The 19,127-nt window shown below is 35.0% G+C and overlaps 1 pseudogene; it reads right to left on the bottom strand.

The window, feature by feature from the left end:
- Positions 1 to 7,130: 7,130 nt before the first annotated feature.
- LOC105854247 lies at positions 7,131 to 7,653 on the bottom strand (annotated as a pseudogene).
- Positions 7,654 to 19,127: the final 11,474 nt, after the last annotated feature.

Genomic DNA, 19,127 nt, shown 5'->3' with positions numbered 1-19,127 from the left:
GGGCGGGCCAGGAGAGGTCTGCCTCGCCATGTGGACTCCTCCGGGGCAGGCGGGAATCGAACTCATGAGGAAGTGGCTTAAGCTTCGTAGTGCAGTGCTTTAACCCGCTGCGCCACCAGGGAGGGCCCAGGTTTTAAACTTTTTAACTTAGTTCATAATACAATGGCCAAATGCTATCTCTAAATGGTGGTATCACCAGCTTATAACAAGAGAATTTTGCTGCAGGCCAAAGAAAAATATACAGAATCTTGGGGCTTTCCTCTCTTCATTCTCTTATATAGAGTCTGCTTAGCACACACTGAGCTTTTCACTGAGAATACTTACAATCATTTTTATCTGTATCTCCACAGTCTGTTTCTGTCTGTATTCCATCATGCAGTTTATAGAATAATCAGAACCCTAATACATTTGTTCAGCTAGTTAGTTCCTGGATGTGCAGCAGGCCCATGTTAACTTGTTTATGTGTAGTTATGTTTAGCAGGTAACTCATTTTTCCCACTTACCTTCCACTCTGCCTGAACTAAAGTTTTGTTGTAGAATGAATCACATTTCAACAACAGAAGTTACGAGTATTTTTGTTTTTTAAAAGCTCTAGCAGTAAGAGTTATTCTAAGCAAAGTGGTATAGAAAGAGTAAACAGTATGGCAGGCTATTGTACTATTCCCTACAGAACCATCTGTTTTACCAACAACATAAAAAACAAAAACAAAAACAAACAAACAAAAAATAACTAGTGCTTCCCTGAGCTATATTTTAAAGGGCTTAAGCAGTCATTCAGATAATCAGACTTCATTGCAGTGAAATTTCATCAAAGTGTACTCAATCCTTGAACTCATATCTGGGTCCATTTTGCCAATCAGATAAAACTACCTAGGCTTTTTCCTAGAGGCAAGAGGGTTAACTTGATCTTATTGCACTGCAAAAGATTTTGTGCTACAAACCATTTTTCATAAAAGCTATTTGTTGTGTTAAGTGAACTCCAGACAGTCTCCTTGTTAGATTTTGGGGGATGGGGTAGCTTGCTTTGTTTTGTCATTTTGGATGAAATGAAGATTCTTAGAAATTCTTGCAAGTTACTGCAGAAGAATGAAGAGGCAAAAAAAAAATAAAATAAAAAGAGAGAGAGAGAAAGAGAGAAAGAAAAAGAAAACAATATAAATGGGAATGAACATCTTGGAGACTAAAAAGAAATGTTATTTCTCATGTTTGTTTTGAAAAAGACCAAGATTGTTTTGAAAAGAAGAAAAAGAAAATAATCCCAAGGAAACACAAAAGTCAGTTTTCAATATTATCATTTTTTTCTTTTCTTGGGCATAGAGGTTAAGGTTAGCTGATTCCTTTCTTAGTACCTTTGTAAAGGTCAGCCACCCAATCTATGCCCACTTATGTCCATACCAGCACAAACAGCTTTTGCATCGAAAAAGCACTAGGTGGTGCCCATTTTCTTTGCCAGTGAAGGAGCTGGATTTTCCCAAGGGAGTCACTCCAGGAAAGTTCATCAGCCACCAGCCCTGTACATTAGGGTCCCTTCTTCTCAGAGATGACAGGGAATGTGGTGTTGTGTTCTTTTATTTCCCTAAAGCACCCTGGGCTTGCCCATTTCACTACAGAGCCTTGTAGAGATAGTGTTTTCAAAATAAAAGGTGGGAATGGAGGGGGAGTGATTGCAATTGCTTTGAATATTGCCTTTGAAAGTGAACCTTAAGAGGAATAAAGGTTACAACCCTGCCATCTGTGTCTCTAAAAAGTCACAGTATAATATCTTTGCCTAGACTCTCCTCTTGCCAGATCATTTTAACATTGTTATCTATGTGCTGGTTTAATTTTTCACATTTTGCCTATAATCAAGTTAGAAAAGTAATAAAAGTTACTGACAAATTTTATTTTGCTCCCAAACAAAAACAATTCTTTGTCAAAAGATGTGTGGCTAAAGTGAAGGTAACTACTGTTTGAAGAGGTGACTACTGGATTCACCCCTTAAGAAAGGCCTTATTAGGCCCTCCCTGGTGGCTCAGTCGGTTAAAGCACTGCACTGAGAAGCTAAAGCCACCTCTGCATAAGTTCAATTCCTGCCTGCCCCCTGCCCCGGAGGTGACCACATGGCGTGGCAGACCTCTCCTGACGCCCGCTGCTCCCCTCAGCAGTGTACTTCGTAGATCTGCCTGTTCTGCTCCGCACTCTGTCTCTGGTGAAGCCTCTCACCACCCCTGAGCCTCTGGCCTGTACCCCAGTTCTGTATGCGTAAATAAATAAATCTTAAAAAAAAAAAAAGGTCTTATTAGGCAAGCCTAACAGATTGTTGTTTTGTGTATAAGGAAAGAAAATAACGGGCTAAGGTGTTTTCTTCAGGAGTATTTTAGCCAGGTGATATGCTCATTGATTTTGTCTTGCAATTTAGAGCTATTTGGAAAGTTTTTGTTCTTATATGGTTATGGTAGCAGCATCTGGGCATAATCATGCTATCACCAAAAAAAATGAGAAGAAATATAATCTATTCCCCGAATCATACTAGTATTATAAACTAGTGTTAGTTCAGCAATAAAAATTTAAAAAACTGGAAAAAAAAGTAAAATGTGTGTCTATGTATGACCTGTTTTCTGAATTTTGGCTGAGCTGGGTTTGCTTGTTCAAATATGTTTACTTAGTTTTAATGGGAGCAAGAGAACACTTTTGTGAATGTCAAAAAGTAAATTCTTATAGTAAAACCTGTATCCTGTTTCATTATTGGTAAACCATACTCCCAAATAAAGGTAAAATTATGTTAATGTTTTTTAAAAAGTTGAAGAGAGAAAAGCTTTATTATGAAACTACAAAAATTGTCTCTGCTCTGGCTGCCCTGTCATATGTCATGACATGTGGCAGGTTGACTGCTCATTAATTCTATTTATATCAGTATGATAATCCACCCCACTGAGTACACATGTGTTAAAATATTCATAAATTATGTTTATTGCGAGCAAATATACATTAAATGCCAAAAGACGACCATTATTTAAAGACAAAACTAGTCAACAATCAAACAAGCATAGCCTTTTTACTGTCAGTCCAGTACATTATGTTTTATCAAATTCACATTAATTGCTTTACCTTCCAGTGCCTCATAGGGAATGTTTATCTTTTGTTTTTCAACTGTGCAAAAGAAAAGGGTTTTGCTGAAAATAATGGATTTGGAAATCAGAGATTTTATGTTATTTCAGACCAACAATAACCTTGACTAGAACAAACCATCTACAGGAAACACACCTCTGGTTTTCCGAGATGTTAAAAGTATACAACTTGAACATTAATATCAATTTAAATTGGATTTGATGATGTTTCGTGAAATTATAAACCAAGTAAAATAAATCAGATCGTTTCTTGATAAAATATGACGATTAACAACTTTATGGATTTTTGAAAGCAATGCATAAAGGATAATTAAGAAAATCTAGAATGTTGAGAAATGAAATCCGTAATTAGGTATTCTATAGCACATGGTATTTTAGAACATCCTGGACTACTGTTTTGAGTGATTTCAGGAAGTTGATAAAGTTGAGATGATTACTCTGTTATAAGTTGCTTTGTTCAGTTACAGATCACAGTTGAGAAGTTTAAATTTTGTGAAAATCCAGAGTGGATTTAGTTAAATCATTGCTTAACTAACCCAATTTATAATATTATGAATTAATGCCATGAAAACATCTACGATGGTTAATTATTAGGATCACAGTTTAGATATAGCTAAAAAATGGTAATTTTAAAACATGAACTCTGTGCTGGCCTAAGAGTCTATTTGTGATTCTCTCTAGGGAACTTAGACACTTTCAGACCTCTTATTATCCTTAAGGAGCACATTTTTTTTTCTATAAAGAATTACAAAATGATGAGTAAAAAACCCAGAAATTCTAATTTTATTTTATGGTTATCATATGATATGTTTCTTTTAAAGAAAGTAGGGAAGAACACAACATAAAAATGAATACTTTTCTCATGGTATCAATACTTTGGTACTGGAGTGAAGAGACCACCTTTATATTGTATGTTAACTTCCGATGCAATTTTCATTTCTCTCTATTTTTCAATTTCAGGTTTATAATTGACAAAATTGTTTGGCATTTGAAGTATATATTTTAATAATTGGATATATGTATATGCATATATGGTGAAAGGATTCCCTTCATTTAGTTAATTAGCACATCTATTGCCTATTTTTTTGAGAATATTTAAACTCTAACAACTTAGCAAATGTCAATTACATAATACAGTATTATCAGCTGTAGTCACTAGTTTTTATATTCTATTCCCAGTCCTTATTCATTGTGTAACTAAGTTTGTACTTTTTAACCAAGGTTTTCATATTCCCACTGCCTAGTCCCTGGCAAGCTCTTTTTTTTTTTTTTATGACTTTGACTTCTCTTTGTTTTTAGATTCCTAATAAAGGTAAGACTTTCTATGTAGCAGTATCTTACAAAATGGCTTATTTTCCACTTTACCTTGGAAGAAAAATTTCTTTACTTATATGCTGTGTAAAGATAGACTTATAATCTCAGGATATAATATGGGGTTCTATCTTAAGGAATCAATTGAAAATGCAGAAAAAGCTTTATGTGCAAAATTCTTCTATAGTGTTATTTATAATAGCAAATATTGGAAATTTACATGTGCTTTAATATCTAACATGGAAGCAAGTTCGGATAATTACAACATTCATTTGACAAACTATTGTGTAGTCAGTAAAAATTATGGATACATAGCAGTGGAAGAAATTTATAACAAACATTTAGTGAAAAAATTCTGGGTACAAGAAAAAGCATAGCCTAATTTAAGACATACAAATAATGGCATACTAAGAATCAGTATAAAAATGCCACTTGTTTTGTTAAGAAGTGAAACAGATTTTAGTCCTCTTTTCCAACTTTTTAATTTTATTGTCTTACTAAGGAAATTTAAAATACATTTTAAAATTTCAAACAAATTATAAATATAGTCCATTTATGCTTTTTTTCTTAGATGTCATAAATAATTACTATAGATTTTTGAGGAGAAAGATTAGACAATGCCTACTTCCAAAAATGCTAACTTCGAAACTGGTGACCCAATGTGTGGTTTTTAGCAGTCAAACCTAATTTGTATTTCACTGAATAACAGCACACATATATTTTATTAGATAAGAACTCTCTTTTTTATTTTCCTGCTTATAATACTCATTTTCAAAGCACAGCATTTTCATCTCTTAGTTCTCAAAAGCCTTGATCGGTCATTTCAAAAACAAAACAACACATATCAGAACCCCACAAAACCCTCTCATTAAGCTCTCTGCAAAGTTTGCAATGTACTTTCATGTGAATCTTGGCCTCCGTACAGCACTGCTACACAATCATTTTCATCTGAGAGTTGAACATATTGGAAGAACTAGAGCCTTCCTTTCTTTTATCCTGTCATTCCCTCCCCCCCCCTGGAAGTGATGGGCATATGGCAGGCACCCTCCCTGGATTCTCAAACAACAGGAGGGACCTGATTTCAATTCCTACATCCTGTCATCAGTGACTCTCGGGATATTTTGTTCTTGCAAGGCTAAAGATGTGATTCGAATTTGCCATACGGACAGAGCTTAATGCGATGCCATTTTTACCACTGGAGCCCTCAATCAGTTAATTAAACATGATATAAATCACTGCATGTATTTGTAAAGTAAGATTAATATGGCAAAGTCAAAGTAAATGAGGAATCCTTCCCATCCTAGGAGTGTGAATCACTGATAGGAAGATTACACTTTTGGAAACTTGATACTTTTGAGCAGGCTTTGTTGGTTTAATCCCTCAGACTGCTTTGTGCAACTTGAAACCTGGAGCTGTCATCTTTAGCCAAAATTTCAGCCATAACTTCCTCAGCTTTCACCCCATTATTGAAATCAGCATTCACAATACTTAACAAAGATCAAACCTTTCAGCAGACCACAGGGCAGCCTCTTACCACCTGGGACACCAGAAACATGTTTAATAAATATTTCATTTTGTTTGAACATGAAGACTTTCCCCAGTTTCCCATTTTTTTCTTTCTTGGGGAGCTAAGGGCTACCCCCAAGCTGCACATTCCATCACTGTGGTCAGTTAGGTTTATAGCCTTAATAAAAGGATTTTCCCCCTTCACGTGCTAGGGAGCCTTGTTAAACCAGAGCAATTATAGAAACAGAAGATAGGTGCTCTGCAAAGATCAAAGCTCACCTAAAGACAGCTCTGTAGGAATTTGGAGCGCTCTTTGAAAAGCGCTCAGTTTACAAAGTCTATAGAGGTATTAAACCCCAGGAATTAAAAAAAAAAAAGCCTATTTTACAATAATGTTAAAAGTCTGACAGTAGTTAATATGGGAGCTCCTTCAGCCACTCTTCGTGTATTATTCCTGATATCTATTCACAGCATATCTATAATAGTTCCAAAGGAACCATTATGCTCAGAAGACATACGCATATGATGGATCCTTAATACCAAATGCATTACCTACTCAGTAGGTACATTTTAACCTCAATATCCTAGCTGGGTGGGGAGGGGGCAAGGGGAGGAAATGGCCTGTAAATTTCTCTAGGAGGAAAAATATGCAGTGTTTCTGGAGCTTTTGCTTTTGTGGCTCATTCTGTGTTGTCTGCAGAGACTGCACCAGGTGACTTTGGGGCCAGCACACAACGGGGGAGTTGAAGCACCCAGTCTTAGGAGTTGTGATGTTTCTCCTGCCTCTCTAGATTGTAACATTCTTCCTGAAAACATGCACACAGGCACACATATACATATACATTATGTTTGTAGATTCTGTTTCAAAACCACTCTGATAAACTCTGAATGGTTTAATTGCAACCATGGATATTTCAGTTGGTAAAAGGTTTGAAGATTCCTTTCTTGAACCAGCTACCTACGAGATAAATAGTGTCTTCTGTGTATATCATTTTAATCAATAAAAGCAGTATTAAAAGCAGTATAAATGAGTTCAGGTTGGAGTTATGAATCCTGTGCTTCTGTTGTGGAAAATGATTTCATTGAAAAAGCAGACTTTGCCAGTGATATTTGGTATCAGTGTATAGAAAGCCATTTGGGAATTTTGGTGTCTAGTACTCACAGTTTTCAAAAATATATAGATAAATGCAACATCTTCCTTTTACATCAGCATATCTGATTTTTAAAATTATTATTTGCATTTATTTTATGCTGAATTAATTCCTGGGCCATACATTTTTCTTTCTTCAGATTCTTTTGGGATACTGTTTTCGTTTGTTTCACTACTTCTTCTGGTTTAGGAACAATTTATTCTTTCTCCATAAGGATCATCTCAGTGTTGCAGGGAGAGCTCATGTGCGGGTTAGTCCAACCATGAACTCTGAAAGTTCTGCAACACATCTTGGTGGGCTTTGTTCATCAGATATGCTCAATGACCAGATAATCTGCATCTAAACCCTTAAGTTCAGCATTACCTCTGCATTTTGCAGCCATGTGCTGTAACAATTCAGCACTTTTGGGGCCACTGACCTGGTGTCTAGCCCCTCTGTTTGGCTCAGGTGCACTTACCAACCCTACCATTGTAATGACAGAATGACACACATTGCTTCTGTAGCGTGACAGCCTTCACAGGGTTAGTGGCTTTTCAGATATGCATACCCTTGATACCCTGGGCAGTTTTCTGAATGTTCTTAAAAGACACATGATTTGCAAGACTTTGCATGAAGCAGAGAAACATTAGTCATCCAAGACCATTTACCAAGACTGCTTATGTAGAACCAACATATCTTTTTCTAAGAAAATACTCTCATGATGATGAAAATGACTTGATATTTATCGACTGCTTGTTTCAAACAGGTTACATGACATGTCTTATTTAATCTTCATGAAAACCCTATGAAGTTGTTTCCGTGATGGTATTTATTAAAGATAGGGAGATTGTGGCACAGAGGGGCTGTGTACTTTGCTGAAGATCACACAGCTAGTTAAGAGGTGAAATTGTGATTTTAATCTGGGTTACTTGACTCTGGAAGTCAAGCTTTTATAACCTGTAACTATCTGATTTGAAATTTATTTTGTTGTTGTTGTTGTAATCTAATGTTTGTATTTTGTAGTTTCTTTTAATTTAGACTTTTTCTAACCAGATCATTTTTGTAACATTTAAGAGTCGAAATTAAAACTAAGGGTTTTCCCTTTAACTTTCAGCTTTTAATTTTGTTGTTAAACACATAATGTAACTCAAAGTTTTGTGTTTCTCACAATTTATTATGGGAAATGCCATATACCAAGAATAAACTGAGTTTCATGATAGTTAGCAACTTTTATTTTGCCTTCGGGTTATCATTTCTTAATTCACTTCTTAACAGGTCACTATTGAAAGTAAAAACATTCAACTATTTGTTTGCTTCCCCTTTAAATAAAAACTTTCTTTGACTCAGTCAATATTCAAATGGTGAAGGAGACTTACAAATTTGGAAGTATTATGTTGCCATTTTAGTAAGATAACTCAATTAGAATCTTAGATTCATCAATAATGGGTCCTTTATCTTGGGTAACTATTTAAATTCTTTTAGAGTCAGAAGATTATCATTGGTTAATTGAGAAAAATAATGCTAACCAAATATTTAATATGAGAAGTAAAATGAGTAACATATATACTTCTTAGCTGAAGTCCACCTATAGTGGCTCAATAAATATTTTCTTGCTCCTTCTCTTGTATTTATAACTGTCTGGTTGAAAATATTCTGCATTCTCCCTTGGAGAATCTTTGGCAATTCTGCCATCAGAATCTGGTGCTTTATTAGAAAATAATTCTTTGAGACCCTGATTCAATTTGAATTTTTGTCTCATCAGGAAGTCCTTTGATAACGCCACCGGGAAACTACTCTTCCTTCTTGAGGCTTTCTTGGACTGTTGGCTATCAAAGGGAAACTTGAAGTAGGAGCACAGGTACGATTTTAATTTTGGAGATTGTAGCTATCTTTTGTGAATTATCTGATCTCATTTCAAAAAAAAATCTAAAATTGCTGCTCAACCATACGTAACAACCATTGTCACTTTTCCCCTGAAGATTTGTCACTCACTGCCCCAAGATAGGTCACTTCCTTCTGAGGCTTTTGAGAGTTGACCTGCATGTCTGAGTAGTCTGCACCCTCTAGCTGGTATGTACTAAATAATAATCATACAATCAATCTGCCACTTTTCATAAGCACTAAATTTCTTTTATGGCATAAAAACACAATAGATACATGGACATTCAAGGCTTTTTGAGGAAATATTTTTATCTTTGATCGGAATGTCTGTGTATGGAAACATATATGCATACCACTATCCTCTTAAAAGAGATTGTTTATGTCAAAAATGTGTATTTTGTCTTTTGGTGCCTTCCCTGTCTTTGCTTTCTTCACTTTTCATAATCTTGCCTTTCTACATGTACTAACATGTAATGTTTTCTTTGTATTTGAAAGCATTCAACATGCAGTAAGAGTGTAAGATCAAGCTTCTTTTAAAAATGTCTATTTAGTGAACTATGAAAAGTTGGCCATCACTGAAAAATATATCAAGATAATTCTACAATTGCTTCCTACCTAGAGTCTGCATGCATAGTCATACCTGGGATTTAGTCAGAATGTATGTTTGTTTTCTTTCTGAGATTGCCAGATTCAGCAAATAAAAATGCGGGGTGCCTAGTTCAGTTAAAGTTTCAGAATACCATGAATAATTTTTGGTGTAAGTATATTCCATGCAATATTTGATACATACTTATACTAAAATATTATTCATGGCCTATCATAATTCACCTTAGTTGGTCTTCCTGTGTCTTATGTGAAAACTATTTTTTTCCAACTCTTTAGAGAATAAAATAGCTAACGCAGCCCTATTCCTATCAACTCTTAGAGGATTCAATAACATGCCACTTGATGATGGTGGGAGGAGGGCTCAACCTTTAGATATATACTGTAATTCAGCTTTCTGATTTGCTTCACTCATTCTTTTAAAATCCAATATGAAAGTAATTCATTAAAATAGTGTAGAAAATCAGACTGCCTCTGGATGTTGTTATTTTTTAATTATGTTACATTCTTTCATTCATTCAATAAATGCTTGTTGAAGGCCTACTACATGTCAGGAACCCTATGGTTGGCATAACAATATTTTTATATTTATGTTACACTTATGACCATAGTTGAGGAAATTGTGTGTACCTGAATTTTAATTTTGATTATTTTCACTAGCAATAGCTATAGATGTCCAAGTCATGCTTCTTGCCTTCAAATCAAACATCAGTGATAAACATCATATGTACTCATGCTAACTAATGTATATTTTATTGAGAGTCTTTTAGTTTTGCCTTTAAAAAACAGCTATATACATCAAAGATTATGTTATGTCAATACGTTTATTTTTATATCTATGGCTGCCTCTTTGGAAAGAATCTGCTTTCCCGTAGCTCTAAGTTAAATTATGGTTCATTCTGTATTTTTAGAAACCAGAAGATCGAAATATTGTTCAGGTATATTGCTTCATCTATCAGGCATCAAAATGACTCCTATCAATTGTCCTTCTTAATTTTTAAGTCATTTTTGCCCATTTTGAGGTTATGGGGATCTTATGTGTGTTTGATTGGATTCAGTCAAATAGGCTGTGCAGTTTTTACTATGCCTTGTAATTTTTTTCATTACAATAAAAAGCCTTTTAAATCACTGCTACTTAGAATTATATTGAAAATACTTGTGATACTTTTATATACAGTGAGTTTAATGCCAGGATGTGAAAGCAAATTGATTGTAGGCAATTCTGTGCTTGAGCACCCCAGAGTAAAAAGAATTACACTGGTAACCCTGGGGACCTCCCGCTCTCAGAAAGACCGTCTGTGCACTCAGACATCACTGGCAGGTGAGAAAAGAAGGAATTACTTAATTCTGATCTGAAATCATATAAACACATTTTAATTCACAGAAATAATTTTTGAAGAGGGAAAAACACCTCAAGAGACACTTATGTTTAATGTTTTTAATTTAGTAAAATGAGTTGCCAAGAAAGTATGTCATCTTCCCAATAAACATTTGAATATCTTCTAAGAATGACTTAAAGCACAGACCACTTGCCATTCTGAGGGTGTGGAAGGTGTGGAGGGGTTTGACTGGATTAGCAGATAAAAACCCCATGGACTTTTTACCTCTGACACCCTGGTCAGAGTGAGAAATACTTGGGGCTTTTAACTGGAGTCTCTAATGACACATACCTCAATCAGCTTGAGGAGCAGCTGACGTGTTTTAGAAGTGACCTTAGACTGTCATGTAAGCATTAGAGAGAATGAATTAATATTTTTAGGAGGGGCCCTTCCTTGATTGGGATTATGAGCACTAACGAGTTATTCTTGATTTTTCTTTACTGGATCTTCAAGGTGAAATACTTCAGAAATCAAACAGTTCTTGGTTTTTTAATGAAAGCAGAAGGCAAATGTGTCATGTTTGATTTTAGTAGGCAAACTACAATAGCTGTAGTTATTTGTTCACTTTCATACCTAAACTTAACTGAGACAGATGTTGAAGAGGGGTGAAGGTAGGAAAAAAAAGGGCTAGAATATGTCCGTTGACATGGTCATTAATACCTAAGAAGCCAAAAGAAAAAAAAAATCTGTACAGGCTGGTGGACCTGGAGATAATATGGTTTTAAATCAAAGTCAAGCCTCTCAGAAGCAAACCCACTGCTATCAAGGACATGGCCTTGAACAACTTCTAAAGGGAACCTTATGGTACAGTGAGGTCCTCACTGGGCCTGAGCTCTTTTGCCATCAGTTCCTTTGAAGAGAGGGCCTCATTCAGCACCTTACTTTTGCCTGTTATTCTCCCGAAGTTACAATGGCTGATATCTGTTTAGAGCGGCGGTACATGTAGGGGATATCAAAGTCAGAAACTAGATCTTGGTCCCTCGTTCAGATCTAATCTAGCTTTGTTGGGTGTTAGCTGGGCAACTTTAGGCAATTGTATAATCTCTTGGTGCCTCAACTTCTTCATCTGTAAGATGGGAAGGACTGAGATAATACATAGAAAGTTGCCACGATTCTATACCTCTTCCCATGCAGACTGTGGAATTTGCATGCTGAGGTTACATGCTGTATTTTCAGTCATGTTTACTTTGAGAATAAAAGTATGTGGGTATGGATAAGAGATGAAAGCATATTTAATGTGTATTTATTAGAATGATTGCCCTTCACCTGAGGGCCTGACAGTAACAAGCCACATCATCAAGTAAGCCCTTGTGATAAAGGATTATATGTAAATATAGCAAAAGTATATTCTCGGGGATCATCTCATCCCCACACTTTCCTTTCATAGATAACTCTGGTCCAGAGAAGCGGCTCCTGTATTTGGGTATTGACAATACCAGGATGTCTATGTCCCTTATCGAGGAGAGTACCCATTCTATGACATCCAGCTATCTTTATGTGTTTGTAATCAAATAGATTCAACCCAATAACTACTAGGAAGCTTCTTACTATTTTCCACCTGAACAATAGTCCCCTTATAAGTTGTTTGAAGCGCTCTTCACATATCCATCTTTGTATCTTAAAAACTGTCTGCCTAAGTGGTGGGTTCACTACCAACACCCAAAATATAATGACAATCTTTATGCCAATGATTAGTTACAAAAGTTCTCATCTCATCAGCCTTTTAAAAGGGGTTGCTAAAAATTTAACAAAAAAAAATTTCAAAAAAAAATTGTTAAAGTGATTTGCTTATGAGTTGAACTTGAAATTTTTGTCCTCCATCACTCTTAACATTAGATATTCTTCTATCTGATAGGACTAGCCATTTTGCTTCAAACAAACTTTCACATTTCTATTACTACAACTTTGTTTATGCTCTATTTCCTACCTGGGAAAGCCTTTCTTTTATACCCACTTTTTATGTTCTACTCAGTTTTACCTCCCATGGATCCCGTATTAAGGCTCCCATCTCACAAACCCTTAGTCAAAACAATTAAGGGTTAATGTCATACTTTATTATGACAAACTGGAGGTTGTAAATATCCATGAGATTTCACTGTCCTTTTATGAATATTGTTCAACCTAGACCTCTGCTCTTCTAGGCCAGAGTGGAGTATGTTTCTACATGTAGTCTGACCATCTGCACTGTGGACTAATGCAACTTCTTGTTGTCTGGGCTTCCTGAGAATGCATTATATAGATTGCAGTTCATTTAGAATGCAGCTGCCAGGGTCGTGACTCACACAGAGATTAATCATTACGCCTGGGTTAGCTTCATTACTTTGACTACCCATTACATCTTGCTGAGATTATAAAATGTTGCTTTTAACTTACAAGGCCTATACCAGCATCCACTTACCTCCAAGACACACATTTATGCCATTTTCTTTGGTATTATCAGGTCACTGGAAATTGCTAGTATTTCTCATAAACTTTGGTTTCAGAAATTAAGTCATGCTGAAGCTTTCTGACCAATGATTGAGTAATATACATGTGTTCTATTATAAATAATATAAAAATTTACAGAACATGTGTAAAGAACTAAGGTGAAGATTTTTATAAAAGAACCAACTCTTTCTTTGACTTTCTTTTAAACTAATGTCATTACAAAAAAACCATTAAACCTTGTCCTGCAATTGTAGAGTGGCTAACTAAAAAATTGCCACACTGGTGCAAGCCATCTACATTTTCTGTAGCATGATTCTATTTCCTTCATCATGTGATTTACATAAACTCTGAATAATGAAAATAACTCTAAAAAGAAATGTTCCTACTTCTTTCAGTAAACATTGAATATAAGTAGACAAGTTAAGGAGGAAGACATTTTCCAACAAAAATTGCTACATACATTTTGTTGTTTGCATACTTTACTTTGAATATCTTATTTTTTATGGGAACTGAAACTTAGCCGTGCTTATTGGTGCTGGTAGTGAGAATAAGCTTATTTCTGATCACTCTCAGCAAATCATATATTTATACCTAGTAGTAGTGAAGTATTCTCTGTGTTGTTCTGCTTTGTACCATTGGCTTGTAAGTTCCTTTTGACAGAGGATATTTCCCTTTTACACTCAGTCTATGTTGAATACCGAATATAAAAACTGAGGTTTAGTTTAGTTTACCAAACATGACTGAGGTACGTGTTGAATAACAGGAAATGTATGTTATCAACAGGGATTAGGAATGACTTAGATGTGGGCCCTGCCCTTGAGGGATATAGTTATGTTGAGTTCCCTGTAAAGCATTTACCTATCAGTATCACTGATTTAGGGTTTGCCAGTCATCCTATGACTATCCTCTCCAGTGTCATAATCTTGCAAGAATCAGTTTGTGTCTTGTCCTTAGCTACTAAATTCTGTGAATTAGTGAAAACTTATCTGTTATCCATCATTGGAAGATTTGATAAGTGTCATTTTGTTAAAAAAAAAAGAACAACAGCAAAAAACAAGTTCATACATGATAACAAAGTAATAAAATATTCTCTAAGAATAAATTTTTAAAATTATTTTTATTTTTTCTAAGAATAAATTTTTGTGTTAATTTATAAAAATAGATACAAAATGAACTCTTGATAGTAACCTTTCCCCAAAGGAAAGATGCTACAGCATTACTCACATTCAACATAAGTAACTTCTATTGAATAGAAACAGAGCTAAGAGCTCCAATAAACTCTGTTTCAGGTTTGCATTTCAAATAGAAGGCATTTAACTTAATAAGCAACTGAAGCATTTAAATTTGCTGTTGTGTCTCTAAAGTTCCTGTCCTGTTTATAAAAGTAATCTACTTGAAATTTGATTGAATATTTTTTCCATGGCAGGGTTTGTGGTTCTTAGCACTCTGTAGGAAGAAATAATACATCAATAATCTAGTTACATAAAATCAATAAATGTTTAGGGCCAGAGTTCTTTGTCTAGCCCAGAGGTTGACAAACCATAGTTATAGGGCCAAATCTGGCCTAATTTCTGCTTTTGTAAATACAATTTTCTTGGAAAATAACTACAGTCATTTACATATTGGTTACTGATATTCATGCAATGGCAGAGTTAAGTAGATATAAAAGAGATCATGTGGATCACAAAAGCTAAAGTATTCACTATCTGGACCTATGGAAAGGTTTACAATTCTCTCAACTATCCCACAAACAGACATTATGAGTGAAAAAAGCAATAATCAAATGATTCAACATGTAAAGTCTATATTGTAGGCTTTTAATCTGTTTTTGAGTGACACATGTAACAAAATAAAAGTTGACTTTTAACTGATTTACTGATCAATGATACAGACACTAGGATTTTATTCATATTTATGCAGCAGACACAGAGGGACACTTTTAATTTGGAAGGAATAGGCCAAGATACATAGGACTAGAAAAATATCTAAAATTTGCTCATAATCTGAAAATAACAGTAGTATACACACCCACGTAATTATCCTACAGATCTAATACAATTAGCTGTATTTAAGGAATGAATAAAAAATAGACAGGAAGAGAAAATGGTAAGAGTGTTTAATGAATAAGGTGACAATCAACAATCTGAAGGATTCTGCTTGTAAAGTTGGGGGAATAACTCATTTTTTAAAAAGATTTTATTTTATTTATGCATACAGAACTGGGGTATAGGCCAGAGGTACAGGGGCCGTGAGAAGATTCACCAGAGGCAGAGTGGGGAGCAGGACAGGCAGATCGTTGACGTACACTGCTGAGGGGAGCAGCGGATGGGTCAGGAGAGGTCTGCTGCACCATGTGGGTCACCTCCGGGGCAGTAGGGGATTGAACTCATGCTGAAGTGGCTTTTTAGCTTCTTAGTCCTATACTTTAACTCACTGTACCAGCAGGGAGGGCCCCGGAAATAACTCATTTTAAATGGAAATAAGAGTGAAAGTAGGAAGCCATTTGGTGTTCAGGGTATGGGAGACCACATTTTAGGAAGAAGTTAACTTTAACAGAAGATACTTATTTTGAATTTTTAAAATGTCAATTTTAAAAATTGACATTTTAAAAATTAGTAATTACACAGTGGATTCAGAAGGGATAAAAATGGTCTGATACTTGCCACAGAGAAGAAACCTGAAATATATATTCAAAATTAAGGCTCATAATAATTATTTTTAAGAAAGAGCAGAAAAAAAAATACACCAAAATGAAGGCATTCTATGAATGGGAGAAAATGTATGTACAACACACATGTGACAAACTTACAAATAACTTATAAAACCCAACAATAAACAATACAAAGTACTGATTAAAAAAAATAGACTGAAGGAGCCCTCCCTGGTGGTACAGCAGGTTAAAGTTTAACACTATGAAGCTTTCCACAGCCCATTTCAGCATGAGCTTGATCCCCAGCCAAGGAACTGACCCACATGGCGTGGCAGACCTCTCCTGTCTGCCTTAGCAGATCTGCCTGTTCTGCTCCCCACTCTGTCTCTGGTGAAGCCTCTCACTGCCCTTTCACCTCTGGCCCGTGCCTCAGTTTCTGTATGCATAAATAAATCAATCTTAAAAAATAATGATATATTACTTCACACCTTTAAGAATGGATATTATCAGAAAGACAAGAAATATAAATGTTGGAGTGAATATGGAAACAGAGGTGGGAAGCCTTATGCACTGTTGGTGGAAATTTAAATTGTTTTAGCCATTATAGAAAGCAATATGGAGAGTCTTCCAAAATTAAAAATAGAAATTTCAATTATTCCTTTTCAGAATTTACTCAAAAAAAAAAAAGCAAAAATTCTAAGTCAAAGACATATATGCACATCTACCTTTTATTACAATTTTATTTCTAACAGTTAAGTACTAGAAACAATTTAAGTTTCATAGACTGGTGAATGGATGTGGTGTATATACACAATGGAATACTACTCAGCTAAAACAAAAATGATGGAATACTGCCATTTGCAGAAACATGGATGGACTTGGAGGGTATTATGCATCATGAATAGGCCAAAAAGAGAAAGACTGACACCATGTGATTTCACTTTTATTGAACATATAGAGCATCAGACAATAAACTAAGTAACAAAATAAACTTTTGACTATAAAAATTTAAAAAGAAGTGTAAGACTTACATTTTGAAAGTTACCAAGAATTTTTAAAAAAATTAAAGAAAACTAAAATAAATGGGAAGATAATCATGTTCGTGGATTATAAGATAATATAACGATGGTAATGGTCCCCAGACCGATCAACAGATTCAATGCCTATAAAATGTCCATTTGACTTTTCTAAAGAAATTGATGGGCTTATCCTAAAATACCTATGGAAATATAAGACCCACACTAGCCAAGATAATCTTGAAAAAGAACAAAGTTGGAAGACTCATATTCACAATTTAAAAATTTATTTCAAAGCTTATAGTAATCAAGATTGTGGGTATTCGCATATGAATAAACGTAGATCCATGGAACAGAATTGAGAAATAAACATTAATGGTCATGGATTTTCTACTCAATGAGAAAGAGAAATGATTTCTTCAACAAGTGGTGTTGAGACAGTTGGATCTACATGCAGTTTAATGGAGAGGTTGCAGATAATATAACCTCCTGCCATATGTAAAAAAATTAGTTCAAATTAAATCGAAGTCCTAACTGCAACAACTAATGCCACAAAACTCAGAAAAATATTAATATAAAGGTTTGGGACCTTGAGACCTTGAGTTAATCCATTGTTTCGTAGATAAAACTCCACAAACAACCAAGGAAACTAATAGATAAATTATATATTTTCAAATTAAAAATTTTTTCAAAGGACACTATCAAGAAAGTGAAAAAATAACCCACAAAACAGGTAAATATTTGTAAATCATACATCTGATAAGGGTTTAGTATCCAGGATACATAAAGAGCTTTTATAGTTGAACAATTAAAAGAAAGATAACCAAAATTAAAAATGTGCAAAGAATTAGAATAGATATTTCTCTAGGGAACTTATGCAGATATTTTAATAAGGATATTAAGGATATAAAAAGTGTTCATCAAGATTATGAAAATACCACCACAATGAAATCCCACTTCATACCCTTCAGGATAACTAAGCAAAAGTGGACATTAACACATGTTGGCAAGGATGTAGAGAAATTGGAACCTTTGTACTTTGCTTATGGCACTGTCTTTTTGAAAACAATTTGGTAGTTCCTCAGAAAATTAAACATACTCTACCATATAATCCACCAGCTTTTATGTTTATGCTATAGAGAACTGGAAACATGTTTGTCCAAAATATTGTGAATGAATGTTCATAACAGCATTTTTCATAATAGCCAAAAGTATTGGTATTTCTATAAAATGGAATATTATTCTTCTGTAAAAAAGAAATGAAATATTGGTTCATGCTATGGGTGAACCTCAAAAACTTTATGCTAAGGAAAAGAAAGCAGACACAGAAAGCAACATATTATATAATTCTGTTCTTATGAAATGTCTTGAGTATGTAGTTCCCTAAGGGCAGAAAATAGATGAGTGGTTTTCAGGGGGCTAATAGGAGGGAGGAGTGGGGAGTGACTGCTAAGTCATGAAGTTTCCTTTTGGGATCATGAACATATTCTGGAATTAGGTACTAGTGACGGTTTAGTAACACCTGAAATTGTACACTTTTAAATGGTAAGTGGAATGTATCTTTAAAAAAAGCAAAGCAAAATGAGAACATGAAAGTTGATGAAGCAATTAGCTACTTGGATAAGGATAAATATATGGGAAGTAGGACTTTAGGTAAGAAAGAGCTCCTCTGTACTAAGGTGAGTAAGAAATAAGAAAGAAAAAGAAGATAGCCTTGTGGGCCTTCCCTGGTGGCGCAGCTGGTTAAAGCACTGCACTGAGAAGCTAAAGCCACTTCGGCATGAGTTCAATCCCCGCCTGCCCGGGAGGAGATCCATATGGCGTGGCAGACCTCTCCTGACCCGCCCGCTGCTCCCCTCAGCAGTGTACTTCGTCGATCTGCCTGTTCTTTACCCCACTCTGTCTCTATTGAATCCTCTCACCCTCCACATCTGTGGCCTGTACCCCAGTTCTGTACGAATAAATAAATAAACAAATCTAAAAAAAAAAGAAGATAGCCTTGCAGTAAGTTGTATGATGTAGAAAATAAATTAGGTTAATCAAAGACTTAAAAGTCAATTAGGAAATGTTATAAAGGGTTGTGAATGAAAAGATAGGGAGTCATTGAAGGTTCAAGA

Source organism: Condylura cristata, unplaced genomic scaffold (genome assembly GCF_000260355.1).
Source record: "Condylura cristata isolate star-nosed mole 26May11 unplaced genomic scaffold, ConCri1.0 scaffold00031, whole genome shotgun sequence".
In the NCBI taxonomy this organism is placed as follows: domain Eukaryota; kingdom Metazoa; phylum Chordata; class Mammalia; order Eulipotyphla; family Talpidae; genus Condylura; species Condylura cristata.
This window is presented reverse-complemented; position numbering and strand designations above follow the sequence as displayed.